Source organism: Procambarus clarkii, chromosome 62 (assembly GCF_040958095.1).
Source record: "Procambarus clarkii isolate CNS0578487 chromosome 62, FALCON_Pclarkii_2.0, whole genome shotgun sequence".
Classification (NCBI taxonomy): Eukaryota; Metazoa; Arthropoda; class Malacostraca; order Decapoda; family Cambaridae; genus Procambarus; species Procambarus clarkii.
In genome coordinates, this window is record NC_091211.1 from 26,439,257 (window position 1) to 26,455,805 (window position 16,549).

General features: G+C 42.8%; 1 protein-coding gene across 2 annotated transcripts in view; it reads right to left on the reverse strand.

The window, feature by feature from the left end:
* The window catches only part of cic (Putative transcription factor capicua), an 89,425-nt gene extending 76,626 nt beyond the window's left edge, over nt 1-12,799 (reverse strand). For both annotated transcript variants that reach the window (XM_045755821.2, XM_045755819.2), the window contains exon 1: nt 12,458-12,799. The gene's annotated coding sequence lies outside the window, so the exon portion shown is untranslated. The remainder of the gene's footprint in view (nt 1-12,457) is intronic.
* Nucleotides 12,800-16,549: the final 3,750 nt, after the last annotated feature.

Here is a 16,549-nt window from a genome sequence, read left to right on the forward strand (position 1 = left end):
GAAAGAGGCTGCAAGCTAACTTTGTCAATTGCTAACTAAAAATGTTCAATAATACACATGAGACAGTTTTCCTGTAAATTTGGAGAGACAGAAGTCGGTCCAATATTAAAATACTGGAGGCGGGAAGCACTAAATTACAGACAGATGCAACTGACTTGCATTCCTTGTAAAGCGTGACGATAGTAGTCAAGAACAAAATACAGGAGCCTATGGGGAGGTACAGAGAGCCTAGGGAGAGGGGTGAGAGCCTATGCCATAGGCATATAGAGAGCCTATGGAAGGGTAGAGAGAGCCTAGGGAGCCTATGGAGAAAATTGACTTAACAGATCACCTAAGGATCCATATTAGGACCATTGCTATTCCTAATTTACATGAATGACCCGCCAACGGATAGCCTCTTAAAAAAAAAGATAGAAAGCAGAACAAGAGGACACGTGAAAGTTTAAAACGTTAATAAGTAGACTAAATGTTAGGTAATACTTGTAGCCTGTACTGGAGGTCAAGAGCCAGACCTCACACTCCCGCAGTCAATACTCAGGAAGTCAGTGTAAACATAACTGTATCTTCCTTACCCACACACACACCATCGCTACGCGTGAACGCCACACCAATCAACAAACGTTTTCATCACATTTTCTCTAATTGTTGATTCAGCTCAACCACAACCCAAATATAACACATGTAAACACCAAATATACAATCACCGGAAATAGATAACACCACAAAGACATGTGTATTAAATCATCCTGCTTGGAGATGTGACCATTATATTTAGACCAGCTGGAGAGCAAACACCAATAGGAAGCTGAAAGTAAGATGACGTCACACATCACGTAAGTGAAAGCCAATGGCGGAGTAGTAAACACAATGACGTCAAACGCTTTGTCGCGAGTCAGCCAATACCCAGCCAGTAGTATGACCACGTCACCATTCAGCAATTTCCTGTCCTACGATGTAATCTCTTAGCACCCTGCAGATAACAGCATAAGCATGTACAAGTAAACATTTGCCGAGGAAATATTACAGTTACATTAGAGTAAACTGCTTTTAAAAAAGATTTAGAGCGGTGGAGAGGAAGCTGTAGGTGAGTGTGATTCATCCTGAGGCTAGAGCTTGGCACCCGTCCACCTGCTCACCACTGGGACTCAACATCACCAACATTATACCACAGTAAACCGTACACACTGATGAATGGGTGTGTTCCCTTCACAACAAACACCTTACACGTACTATAAACATTGTGTCACACGCCACATGCACTGTAAATATTGCGTCACACGTACTATAAACATTGCGTCACACACTACATGCACTATATACATTGCGTCACCCATTAAATGCACCATAAACACTGCCTAGATTGGTTTGTGTGTAATTACCTATTTGTACTTACGGGGACGGAGTTATAGCTCTTAGATCCCGCCTCTCAATCCTAAACGAACTTGCTATTAGGCTTTAGAGCCTAATAGGGCAGACGAGGACTCACACTAATGTGGCTGAAATATGTTGACCAAATCACACACTAGAAAATGAAGGGACAACGACGTTTCGGTCCGTCCTGGACCATTCTCAAGTCGAAACGTCGTCGTCCCTTCACTTTCTAGTGTGTGGTTTGGTCAACCTAATAGACCTCTTGTCATACATATGCAGAACTGTGCATGAAGTCTGCCTACACCACTTCCCTTCTGAAGTGCATTCCATTTGTTAACTATCATAACACTGAAATTATTATTATCTTTATTGACAAAATTAATTACAATTTTGCCTAATCTGAGGATTTCGATTAAGTCTTATTAAAGTGAGGATAATGCTGGTATTCACTGTCACGCAGGACAGAGGGTCATACATAAGACAATAGGTATAACTGTAGGCGGAAGTACATATATATATATATATATATATATCATGGTTACAATCACTAAAAGATTATTTATCCTGTCTCTGTGGCTCACTTGGGTTTAGTTTTAATGCGTGCTAAATAGTCTGTCTTAGGCTACTGGTAACTTGTTCGCTGCACAGAATTAAGGGTTTAGGATATCTTCTGAATGGGTGCCATCACACACACATATAACTCGCCATGCCGGGCACAGATATAGCAGCCAAATTAACATGCAACACAGATGAAGGTAGTTGAATTAGTCCTATATATATATTCCCAGCTCTACAGTGGTCAAAACATTCAGGTCTTATATAAGATTAATTACAGACTCGATGATATGGAAGGATTTGAATACAATGTTATAATTTGTTTAGATCTGACACACACACACACACACACATATATATATATATATATATATATATATATAGGTGTCAGATCTATGGCGAGTAGTGGACTTACCTGGCACAGGAGCACAAATTTTGTCTTGTATTGTGCACCTATATATATATATATATATATATAGGTGCACAATACAAGACAAAATTTGTGCTCCTGTGCCAGGTAAGTCCACTACGGGCTCACCATAGCCCGTGCTACTAGCAACTTTTTGTTCCGAGTTGCTATATCCAAAACCCCATCTACAAGACAGTGCGATACCGTTATTCCTAGGATCAAGTTAGGCTATCGTTACTTGTGCCAGATGGCTACAGGTAACGTAATTCTCAATCCTCAGCACTCCATCTGCCAGCTCCGTTAGCATGAACTGTGATGATGTAACAATACACAATTTAATGCCCAGTCATTAGCTCCTTCACAGCTGCCGTTATGAGGCAACTGGAGCTTTGTAACGACTTTATCCATTGTTCAGGATATTATCATAATGTATCACTTGCTGGTCTTTAGTATCACATTGTTACGTCTTGTCACAAACTATGTAACACTTCAGGGTCTAGGGCAGCTGCTTGAATGACCGTGTATCTAAGTATCTGTCTCCGTGGTGTAGTGGTAAGACACTCGCCTGGCGTTCCGCGAGCGCTTTGTCATGGGTTCGTATCCTGGCCGGGGAGGATTGACTGGGCGCAAATCCTTAACTGTAGCCTCTGTTTAACTCATCAGTAAAATGGGTACCTGGTTGTTAAACAATTTGGCGGGTCGTATTCCAGGGGTACATAGGATTAAGGACTTGCACAAAACGCTATGTGTACAAGTAAGAACTCTTGTATATATAAATAAAATAAATCAACAAATAAAAGTATGCTAATTAAAAAATAAATTTTGTGCCAAGTTTATTCCACTGATTATTTTGTATGAGGTGATCATGTCTTTGTTTTTCTGTCCTTTGAGTGGCAGTCAATAGTAGACAAGAGAGAGTATCTCAACAACAGTAGACAACAGTAGACAAGAGAGAGTATCTCAGCAACAGTAGACAACAGTAGACAAGAGAGAGTATCTCAGCAACAGTAGACAACAGTAGACAAGAGAGAGTATCTCAGCAACAGTAGACAAGAGAGAGTATCTCAGCAACAGTAGACAACAGTAGAGAAGAGAGAGTATCTCAGCAACAGTAGACAACAGTAGAGAAGAGAGAGTATCTCAGCAACAGTAGACAACAGTAGAGAAGAGAGAGTATCTCAGCAACAGTAGACAACAGTAGAGAAGAGAGAGTATCTCAGCAACAGACAACAGTAGACAACAGACAGAGTATCTCAGCAACAGACAACAGAGTATCTCAGCAACAGACAACAGAGTATCTCAGCAACAGACAACAGAGTATCTCAGCAACAGACAACAGAGTATCTCAGCAACAGACAACAGACAGAGTATCTCAGCAACAGACAACAGACAGAGTATCTCAGCAACAGACAGAGTATCTCAGCAACAGACAACAGTAGACAACAGGTAGCATCACAGCAACAGACGCCCAAGTGAAAGTAGAGACTCGTGTAAGGCGGGTAGTAACTGACCAGGCTCCACGAAGGTCAGTATAAGGGAGGACTATTAGGTAAGACCAGACACACCCATACCTGCCCTCACGCCTGACTGCCTCACACACCTGTCTTGAGGACTCCTCTCCCTTGCTCACACACCTGCCTTGAGGACGCCTCTCCCTGCTCTCACACACCTGCCTTGAGGACGCCTCTCCCTGCTCACACACCTGCCTTGAGGACGCCTCTCCCTGCTCACACACCTGCCTTGAGGACGCCTCTCCCTGCTCACACACCTGCCTTGAGGACGCCTCTCCCTGCTCACACACCTGCCTTGAGGACGCCTCTCCCCTGCTCTCACACACCTGCCTTGAGGACGCCTCTCCCCTGCTCACACACCTGTCTCGAAGACGCCTCTCCATGCTCACACACCTGCCTTGAGGACGCCTCTCCCTGCTTTCACACCTGCCTTGAGGACGCCTCTCCCTGCTCACACACCTGCCTTGAAGACGCCTCTCCCTGCTCACACACCTGTCTTGAAGACGCCTCTCCCTGCTCACACACCTGTCTCGAAGACGCCTCTCCCTGCTCACACACCTGCCTTGAGGATGCCTCTCCCTGCTCAGACAGTAGGACCCCAGGTGTGGAGACACCCTGACACTCCCTCGCCTCTCAATACCAGCACCGAGATGAACCTTCCTGCAATATACGAACCAACTTCCAGTGTCTGTCTCTCTGCTATCTCTAAGAGTACAGGATATCCCTCGCTATGTCTGTCCTCTAAGCGTTGGCCCTAAGACAGCATAAGCACACGCCCGGGCCCCCTAACACACACACGGACTGCTTAATAACACCAGGGGAAAGATAAGCGAGACTCGCTGGAATAGGCTTTTTTGGTATTAAAGAACAAGGTGTCGCTATTCTTGCTTATATGAAGGGTTATTTAGTATAGGTTAAGAGGTTCACTTGATATCTCCATCTCCTTGATATCTTGATATCTAGGTTCACCATAATTGGAGTGGTCAGTGGTGGGAAATTTGTTACTTTCAGTTACCTGCCATAAGTAACGATATCTCAGCCTAGTTCAGACAATTACAATGTCACCTGTCTGATGCTGATTGTAGACAGAGTTCTCAGTTCTATACAAATCCCAACTCTTTATACTAGTACTCACCAAGTTGTGTTTGCGGGGGTTGAGCTCTGGCTCTTTGGTCCAGCCTCTCAACTGTCAATCAACTGGTGTATAGATTCCTGAGCCTATTGGGCTCTATCAAATCTATATTTGAAACTAGTGCTTAATACCCTTTGAGTGTAAGTGAATGGACTTGTGTCAGTCCAAACTTCTTGGAGTAGTGTGCTGAATGGTAGGTACTTATAGTAGCGACATGGACCATCGTACATATGACGTACTGGACAATTACAAAGTAGAATTTGGTACTTCTGAATTTGAACAAACCGGAAAAGGCTTTGTATTTAGGATAGTAATGAACCTAACCTAACCATCCTAGGTCTAATACAGGCTATTAGAGGCCTAATATAGTACATATATGTGCTATACTACATCTAGAAATATTTTAAATAAGAAATAAAGAATAATATTTTTAATAAGAAATATTTAGTTTGGTTTTTTAGTTTATCTTCTCTGGACTCTATAGTAAATAGTACCAAATTCTACTTATGAAATAAACAGTACCAAATTCTACTTATGAAATAAACAGTACCAAATTCTACTTATGAAATAAACAGTACCAAATTCTACTTATGAAATAAACAGTACCAAATTCTACTACTAGTCTATTACGTCAATATATGTACGATGGAGCACATAGTGACCAAAAGTACTATATAAAGAGGAGGATGGGTTGGCTTTACACAGGAGAGAGTGCGGGACGCCGGGGTCAAGTTCGAGGTCGTGGTTGTGAACGTGGCTTCAGCTTCCTTGTCACTGGCATCATACGAACACTATATTACATTATATTGTATAATTGTTACAATGAGGTTCTCATGGTGTATTTGGAGGGTGAGGTAATCAATTGTTTCAAGTGGGAGCCGGTCGGTCGAGCGGACAGCACGCTGGACTTGTGATCCTGTGGTCCTGGGTTCGATCCCAGGCGCCAGGGAGAAACAATGGGCAGAGTTTCTTTCACCCTATGCCTCTGTTACCTAGCAGTAAAATAGGTACCTGGGTGTTAGTCAGCTATCACGGGCTGCTTCCTGGGAGTGGAGGCCTGGTCGAGGACCGGGCCGCGGGGACACTAAAAAGCCCCGAAATCATCTCAAGATAACCTCCAACACACACCAGAGCTTCTCCAACATATTACATCAAAATTATCCTTCCTCCCACAGTCCCTTCCTCTCTCCCTGACTCGTCACACAACCCACGTGCTTCTCCCACGCACGTCAGTGGGCCGCGTGGCACCACATGGTCTCCCAGAGCTTGGCACACGGTGCAACATTCCTTAGTGGCACTTCACATCACTATGAAGACAGACTCCATGAGGGTTAATGGACTCACAATCACGTGTCAGAGTGCACCCTCTCGCGGCCTGCCCGACACCCGCGGCTCCACCACCACGGTGAAGATGTCTGTTGAAGGCCAAGGGGAAGAGCCATTGTGGGAAGGCGCGCGCATACCTGGTTGATGGGGTCTGGGAGTTCTTCTACTCCCCAAGCCCGGCCCGAGGCCAGGCTTGACTTGTGAGAGTTTGGTCCACCAGGCTGTTGCTTGGAGCGGCCCGCAGGCCCACATATACCTGGTTGATGGGGTTCTGGGAGTTCTTCTACTGCCCAAGCCCGGCCCGAGGCCAGGCTTGACTTGTGAGAGTTTGGTCACCGTAATATTATATTACAATATCTCTCCGGTCCACTGTGTTCTATAAGGAGGGTTATGAACAGGTGTTCGCAAAGCCCACCAGTGTCAGTTAGCTCATGATTTATCAAACATTTACGCGTTCGCTTACGAAACCTGTACATCTTTCCTCAATCAAGGCAGCTTTGTTTACATTTGTGAAAAAGGTTTACGAGCTCCGAAGCCCTACGAGGTTGTTTACAACAGCAATAATCTTGGGTTGTGAGGGTTTCCAAGCTCGAAAACTGTTTAATAAATGTTAAAAATGCGGCCATAATTGAGGAAAGATGTACAGGTTCCGCATGTGGATGCATAAATGCTTAATAAATCCTGGCCCAGTCAGTCATACAGCAATTCTTGTACAGACAAAAAATACCCAATAAATTCCCAAGTAGTGAACTCTCAACACTTGAATGGACAAAGCCGAATCTTGAGCCTAATAAAAGTTAAGGGCTACAGCAGCTGGCAGCTTCCAGGGACACTAAGACAATACAGGTCAAAGCCCTCAGTAGTGCTGATCACTATTATCATATTATCCACCCACAACATGAGCGCCTGAAGCATATTGTCCTATTTAGCTATATACGCACTTAGTGTACAATACAAGTGCACTCCATACACAGTTTCAAGTGTAGATATAATTGAGCCTAATAGACTCAGGAACCTGTACACCTGTTGATTGACAGTTGAGAGGCGGGACCAAAGAGCCAGAGCTCAACCCCTGCAAGCACAACTAGGTGAGTACAACTAGGTGAATACAAGTTAAGACTGGTATTGACAATCATTGATCATTACACGTGGCACTGAAGATCATTGATCATTACACGTGGTAATGACAATAATTGATCATTTCACGTGGTAATGACGATCATTGATGATGCACAACACAACATTGATGCTACCAATGATTATCTCAAGGAAACTGCCACCGATGAAAATATTAAGAATAGCCTCAAAAATATTAAGTATGAGCGGAGATTTATCCCTTCTAAATAAAGCCCTGACTGGCGCTCACCACACGAGAGCCATTGTTAAAATGCGGTAAAAACAACTTTAGCCAGCGTTGGTAATTTACTTGATGAAATTAAACACAATTGTGGTTGAATAGACGTCTCATATTAATGAGTATTCTATATTTAGAGCGCATTGAACACTTTTGAATCCATCACGCCGTCTGATACGTTATGTGAGCGACGACTTAACCCTAATTTCTTAATATATATCTAATCCTGATGAATTGGATGATATAAACCACCTTCTGTGAAAATTAATGTTACCGGACGACACTTGTACATTTCTAATCTGTGTGACAACCTCGGGCAGAGATGATCAAATGTATATCTTACATTCTTGAGGAAATATCAAGAATATTCTCACCACAACAAGTGTACTACCTACTGGTTACAGGTTGGAGATGTTGTCAGTCGTAGTGAAGAGCCTAGGCTCTTCTGGCAAACAGGCACTCAAGTCAGGGCAAACGCAAGAATAACGAGGGCTCGTAAAATTGTATAATTTGGAGCTTGTTATAGAGGATAATGGATAATAAAAAGAGCCTCCGGAAGTCTTATATTCAGCACTTAGGGCTGCTAGGTTTTGGAAGTCTGAATTTCTGGGCAACGGAAAATTTATATTTATATTTTTTCCCCAGTGACAGTGAATCCAAACTTGAAGTCCGATAACATAAAAAAAATATTTTTAATTATTTTATAAATTGTATGTCCTTAATATCGTATCATTTAAATATTTATATAAATATGAGTAATATCCAATATATATATATATATATATATATATATATATATATATATATATATATATATATATTTAGTATATCCAATATACTAAAATGGAGGGAATTTACTACGAGGGGTTACATTATATTCACGCCCCCTCACAATATAGTACATAAACGTGCACATTCACCAGCATGCTGCACATATGCTGCACAGTCGCTCTATGCTCTATCAATATGCAGCATGGGATGCTTACAAACATCCCCTCCTCTTAAAATGAATGAACCTATAGCTACCATGAATGGAATGTACATGGAACCTCATACCCGCCGAAGCTGTAAATGCCCAAACATTGCTGCAGTTCAAAATCCAGCTGGATAATATCATCAGGAAAAATGGAGGGACCTTCAGCAAGCCGCCGGCTTACTGTCCTCGTCGTGGTCAATAGGCAGATAGCGACCCTCAGTTAAACTCTGGTAATTTACCTGTAATATAAACTGTCGTACCACAAGAGAATACCAAAACGTGGTACGCCTTACATAACCTCAGACCTAATTTAATGTATGCCAAGGAAAAAAGATTCATTTTGTTGTCGTCTTCTTTCTCGGATCCTTCACATGGTATATAGTACAAAACGTGGACATTTTATTTTCGGGTGCATCAGAATGGTTGGATACGTTTCCTTTTACCTAATGTATCTGTTCACCTAGCAGTAAATAGGTAACCCAGGAGTCAGCCAAACGTTGTAGAGCTGCAACTTGAGGAGGGTGATAAGTCCGACCTTGAGGGGGAAGCTGGAACTCGATATAAGCCTCGAGTTCCAGCTTATACACACCAGTCTGTGTGTATCAGTACATACACACAGACTGCATGTCCTCGATCAAATGAATAACAACAAAAAATAGGTACCATCATTTTTGGATGACAGGTTGCTTAAAGAATATTAACCTCTCCCTGCCCACAAATTTCGACCTGCTCCAGTATGCCAAACATACAGCTTGTGTGTTTGTACGTGTGTGAGTGTTTGCGTCACCACTACGGCATGGTCGGGCCGCACCTCCCTCCCCCCAACCCCCCAACCCTTCCCCAGGCCAAACACCGGCCACCTGTACCTACGTGTACCTCCTCCATGTTGGTATGAATTAAGCAGTATAGCGCTGTACCTGCGTTGAGCACCAGGGCAGAATGGTCGGAGTTATGTACACTGGTGGCTCACGGGATGGATGGTTGGAGGGAGACTGGTGAGGATGGATTGAGACTGGGAGGGATGGATAATTGGAGAGAGGGACGTTGGAATACTACAGGTGGCACCTGTATTACATGAGGTATGACACAGACGACACAGCGGTACACCGGGATAGTCTAAGGTCACCTGTACTTCAACCCTTGCAAAAAGAGCTTCCCGGAGCCACGCCCATGCCACCCACATGCCTGCCACGCCCATCCCACCCACATGCCTGCTACGCCCACATGCATGTCAACCCATCTCGCCCATATGCCTGCTACCACATTTGTCATCCACTGGCCTCTATATCCTGCTATATACACATGAAAGCAACCAACTCCACTCGTTGCGCCAGTGTAAAACTACTGTATAGGCCTACCCTAACATGTCCACTTCTACGCTCCATGCGACACACACCTCAGGCAACCCAACAAGCCTACTAGATCCCTTGCCACACCCCACAAGCCTATCATTATGTTATGCTACACGCACTCCCACAGGCATACTAGGCCAGATACTACCCTCATAGGACTATTACATGCCACACTCCCACATACCTATGCACTGGCCGCATGCCATAGCTCACACACCTGGCGAGGTACGGTTGGCAGGTGTGGGAGATGACTGCCGGCCCGTGTCCCTACCCCCCCATCTCTGTTACTCCAGCGCCTCCCCCCCCCCCCCAACCACTCTCGGCTCCCGGCCCAACACCCAACCTTCGCTGTGTTTATTTACACTATCTGTGGTCAGAGTCCGTTCCCAAATTGGGGGAAAATCTTTTACCTTGACCTTGTAACTGGAACTTCTGTAAACTTTGTAATAGGTTTACCGCCTCTGACGCAACTGTTGGGACCCATAGCCTCAGCCAGAAGGAAATGAAAACAAACCATTTAGAGAAAATCTTGTCGGTTGTCGCCGAATTCTCATGAGTATTTACTTCTAATACCATTTTTGTAATTGTATATTATTCATACTCCAGAGTAAACATGTATATAAACCACTATTTACCGGCAATAACTTAACGAATTCACTAGACTAAATTAATGTGTAATATTTATGCAGGTGGGTTTAAGAAGGCCACATGTACAGTATACGATACGAACATTAAACTAAGTTGGAAATGAATATGCAGTAATATATTTACATGATGAGTATTAAAAGCACCAGACTTTTTTTTTTCATCTACCACATGACCCGACGAGGTGAAGTGTCAGGTACAGTCCTTGGAGCTCACACCCCCCATCACAAACCTGTATACTGAACAAATATACTGTATACCCAGTGACGTACCTTCCTATCAACTCAAACTACTCAATACTCATAGCATATTTTTATTATACTTATTAACATATAATTGTTTCATTAATTATCTCTAAATGTTCAACTGACGTGTTTATGATACATTGTGAACGATAGCCGAGTACGATAACATATGCGATATAATAACTATAATATGGGGGGTAGGGCGCTGCATGATAACCAATGCATTGCATCGTAGGCTACGATAGGTTGAATTAATCGATAGCAGAGATGTGACGTTATAGGTTGGCGGTCTGGCTTTGGATGACAGATTTTGTACCTGAATTTACCCGAGGGGTAAATTCATATCTAGTACCTTCGACGGGGGACAGGAAGCCACCGACTTGTCAAAGATCCCCTTATTATTCCGGTGGATTTTTTCCAAGTAAATTTTAAACGGAAGAATTGTCTTGGCATTTATAGCTTCAGATGGCAGGAAATTCTGAGGGTTTATTACCCCATGGGTGAAAAATCATCTTTTGTTTTACACCCTTTGGTGTGTTTGTTTACACTTGCGCAGCGTGTGGTCAGAGTCCGTCCACAAACTGGGACAAAGTTTGACCTTGCAACTTGCACTTTTATAAGCTTTGTAATTAGAGGTTAGGGGTGTGGCGTCGGATGACTGAGAGGTGACGTTACATAAGCTGAAGGTGTAGCGTTATAGGTTAGAAGTGTGGTGTTATAACGTCACAGGTAGCAGATGTGGCGTTATAGGCTGTAGGTGTGGCGTTATAGGCTGTGTGGCGTTATTGGCTGTAAGTATAGCGTTATAGGCTATACGTGTAGCATTATAGGCGGAAGGTGTGGCGTTATAAGCAATAGGTATGGCGTTATAGTTGTTTTATATACAGCTACTGGGAACAAAACGTTCCAAGCAGTAGCGGAACGACGGCTATGGTGAACCCGCCGTACTTACCTGGCACAGGAGATGTAGTGTTAACGGCGTTATATATAGGCTGTAACTGTGGCGCTATAGGCTACAGACGTAACGTTAGCGGCTACAGGCGCGGCGTTACAGGCAGATGTGGGGGCGTATGAGGGAGAGGTGAGGGAAGACGTGTGATAACAGGTGTGGGGGGGATGATATGATAGAGCCAGGCGGAGATGGACCTGCAGGAGGCGCCCGCGTCGCCTACACACTCCTCAACGGGTAGTAACAGCAGCTCTCCTATCTTATCACACACCTCCTTATCTCTACACGTATCTAGCGTGCTTTAATGTATTTGTATTATGTCTGTGTTTGCGCACATGTCACTTAGAATGCCGTACACCACTTGATAAACATGGCCGTAAGAATATTATGTGGGATGTAACAATTCTTTTGCACGTCAGCGCTGCGGATTATATTATTTTGCGTCGTCTTCTAAATATGGAAACATAAGGTCAATGTGTAATACTTGTTAGCTATAAAATGTCAATATATATATCACCATACATGGCCAAACCTCGAGGCGCTTATACTTCAGTACATAAGCTTTAAATGCTGCTATTCCACCAAACTGCATTTACATGACATACGTAAGTGTGAATGAGTTTTGAACTTACCTTTCAGAGCTTACATCTTGTCTTTACTATTCAGGTGTGTTAAATTCCCAAATAACTTGCAGTTTGGTGGAGGCTTGCGAAGGTAACCCACCTAGTCAGGGTCCAGTATGCAAACAATGTCTTAATTGTTACATTGCTCTATGTAATCCACGATTTTATGTACGCATTACACTGTAATATCACTCAGTGTATTACCTGCTAATGGTTTTACTGAATAGCGATCATATTGTCCACAAATTTTGAGGAAAACGTCACTATAGAAGGGTGGGTTGGGTGGGAGGGTGGCGAGGGAACACGAGCAGACACGACCCGTCACGTCTGAGAGCCGAGCACACACTGCCCGGCCACACCGCCCGGACCCCAGCACCCACACACACCAGTAGCCACACCCCCACCCTGGTAGCCACCCCCCTGCCACACCCCCACCCTGGTAGCCACCCTGGTAGCCACTCTGGTGGCCACCCCCCTGCCACACCTCCCTGGCCAGCCCCCAACACCCTTCCCCCAGGGCTGCTCCCCCCAAAGCTTCACTTCCCCCTTCCCACCCACATCAGGGTTGCCACCCCCTCTTTCAGGTGCCATCCCTCTAGGTGCCACACCCCCCCTCCCTCTCTCTCCTCAGGTGCCACACCCCACCACAACTTACCTGTCCATACCTTGGTACGCTCAAAAGCATCGTGTCAGTTATCTAATCCAAATATATATGTATCGTTAATGGTCACATGTCATTTGACACGTTCCTGCAACCTGCTGAAGCATGTTATTTATGGGTTTTATTAGAGAATGGCGTTTGTTCGTATTAGTGGTGTCCCGTCTTCCCAGCACTCTTTGTCATATAACGCTTTGAAACTACTGACGGTTTTGACCTCTCCCATCTTTTCCAATAGCTTAGCATCATCAGTATATTTTGTATACCTTCTGGTAGATTATTTATGTAGACGATAAACATTACTGGTGCAAGAACTGAACCCTGTGGTACTCCGCTAGCAACACTCCCCCAGTCAGGTACATTGTCACTAATTACTGCCCTCATCTGTCTGTCAGTTAGAACATGTTTCATCCATGTCAGACGTCTCCCTGTCACCTCTCCCGCATGTTCCAGTTTCCAAAACAACCTCTTGTGTGGGACTGTCAAAAGCCTTTTTTAAGTCCAGATAAAGGACCTATTTTAGGTGTGTTTTTTTTTACTGAATATGACTGAAAGCGGTAGTTCAGTGATTCTAGAACGAATCTTCTGTATATTTCTTGTTTTCTTCTGTTAGGAAGGAAGTTGAACAGATTAACTACACTTCTCTATAGTTGAGTACTGTCAAAACAAACAGTCTCAGTATATACAGACAAGAACACAAACTAAACAAAGAATGTTCAACAGATGACATAATCCAGACAGTCCGGTATAAATGTTGTTGTCTCAATAATTCCAGGGATTTATTGCCGTTTCAAAATATTTACATTTTCCTTTAAATTTGATATAAAATTAATTGACAAACTTAGTCGCATACGCATTTACACAATACAAGTATATGAAGGATTACGGAAGGCACTAAAATCCCAATCTTGCAGGATAATTAGTCATAAAGAGGTGTATGTGGTAAGTAGTCTAATAATTGTTAATGCATTATGCGGATATCTTCAAGACCACGAGAGTAAAGAAACTAATTGTAATGCTCTAGTATTCAATAGTGCAGTGTGTATGTGTGAGATCTTGACCCGGTTCCTGTTCATAGTTTACACACAAAGTGATGAGGATAATATTACAACACTTAACTTGAGAACTCTACGCTCGTCACACTTCCGTTTTCAATAACATTTACCGACTACTGTTCGGGTGTTTATCATGTTTCTTTAAGAAGTAAATATATATAGTACAGTTATCGATTTACAGGAGAGCCTGGCTGCCTCGTCGCTAAGCACGGGAAGGGTTCACGTAAAATATGTAGTTATGGTTGCAACAGGAAATGGCCGGAGTCTAGATTGGTCGTGTCTCAGGTCTGACCCCAGAATAGACGTGCTCCCAGAATAAGCCTGACCTTGTAATGGACGTCATCCTAGATTATGCCTGACTCTAGAATAGACGTCGGCCATGAATAAACCTGACTCTAGAAAAGATGTTACGCATGAATAAGCCTAACTCGAGAAGGCGTCATTCGTGAAATATCAGCATTCCAGACTGGACCTCAAATATGCTGTGAACATTTTGAAAGCTTTCGTCCCTAAGATCCTGTAGCACATCTGCCTACGTCCTAAGCCCACAACCAATGGACACAGGCTCACACCCCTGGCAGAACATAACAGGCTGGGCACATTTCTTTTCACTTGGTGCAGTAGAGACAGGTACAGAGGTGCAGTAGAGACAGGTACTATTGTGGCTTGCATTCTGGGAACGGCCAGTCGTTGACCTATGTAATACTGGTTGCGTGTCCCTTGACATCGGGAGTTATATATATGCTTTCCTCTGGTTTGCCAGTTTTGCATATGATGAGGTTATACTATAAGTACAATGCTAGGTAAGCGGTTAAGTCAACTTAAAGGGAATTATCAAGAGCAAGTGCTAAGGGAAAGTGCCAAGTCAATGTTACTATACAGCACTGTGAAGGTATATGAGGACTAGAATCTGGGATAGGACGGAGGGAGGGAACAGTGATCAGTCACTTGCATCATCGATCATGGCTTCAGAGTTTCTTTCTAAAGTTTACGTTTATGTGAATGAATCAGCTTTCTCATTTAGGTCATTTATGTATACTGGGAATAGTACAGGCCTTAGTACTACCCACAGTGATTGTGTGCTGGGTAATTATATTGTTACCTGGGTAATTATACTTACTATCTCCTTTAGGACTCATAGGACAATTTTGTCTAGTTCTAATCCTTTTGTATTATCCAGCTCTTCCAGTTGCTTTCTCACATCTACCTTTCTAATCATTTTAACTGCAGTCTCTCTTATAACGTGTGGTAGTTCCGGTTCACCTGTGATAATGTAGTAATGAAAACTGTGGAGTATATGTCATTTTCTGAATGTCCTCCATCTCTTTCTGTCTAATATAGATTCTTGATCATGCAGTTACAGTATATTAAAAGGAATACGTGACAAAAGTTTTACCCTAAATTAGAATGTTTTCATAAAGATTCTCTGCCTGCTGTCTTACATTCATGTAAGCTACTAATTTCTTATTTCTTTAGCTATTATGTTTCTATAGCCACTAACAGTGCCTTTACCTTTATACATGCCCCTTTGTTTGCCTATTTTGTACTGAAACACCATAGTAACGGTAACTATATGTCGAATTCTTTTTATTTTATTTTTTGCCTATAAGGAACCATGTTTCCTTCCCATAGCTGTCTTGATTTTCTAGGTGATAAGAATACATTACTTTCAGCCATGTTTATTGTTCTTAAATTCTATCCCAGTTTATTTAACCCCTCCTGTATGCTATCTTTATTTTCCTGTTTCCTTATATTGGCATTAATCACCACTAGTTAGTCAAAGATAAGGTCAAAAGTCACTTGCACTTCTTCCCCACAATGTAAATGCAACCCGATCTCGCAAATTCGTAAAGTCAATATTGACTTATTAACTACGTGCATAGGTGATATACTAAACATAATAGATACCCTTAAAAAGATTCATAGAAAACACCGACCTTACCTAACCTTATTAGTATCTTAAGATAAGCATCTTATTTCTTCGTAATTACAATTATTACTGAACCTATACCTATTATAGGTTAGGTAATAATTGTAATTACGAAGCAATAAGATGCTTATCTTAACATACTAAGTAGGTTAGGTAAGGTCGGTGTTTTCTATGAAGCTTTTCAAGGGAAACTATTATGTTAAGTATGTCACCTATGCACATATTTAATAAGTCAATATTGACTTATTAAATTTGCGAGAACGGGTTGTGTAAATTGTACTGAAAGTTATCCTTAGGCCCAGGTTTCTTATTTTTAAGGCCGTGTAAATTGAGACATTTGGGCAAGTTTCCTTGTTTCTGTTTATCTAGCAGTAAACAGGTTCAAAGTAAAATGGTGACTGTTGTGGGCTGCATTCTGAGGAAAGCCAGTTGTTAGCCTAGGGAAAATGTATATATGT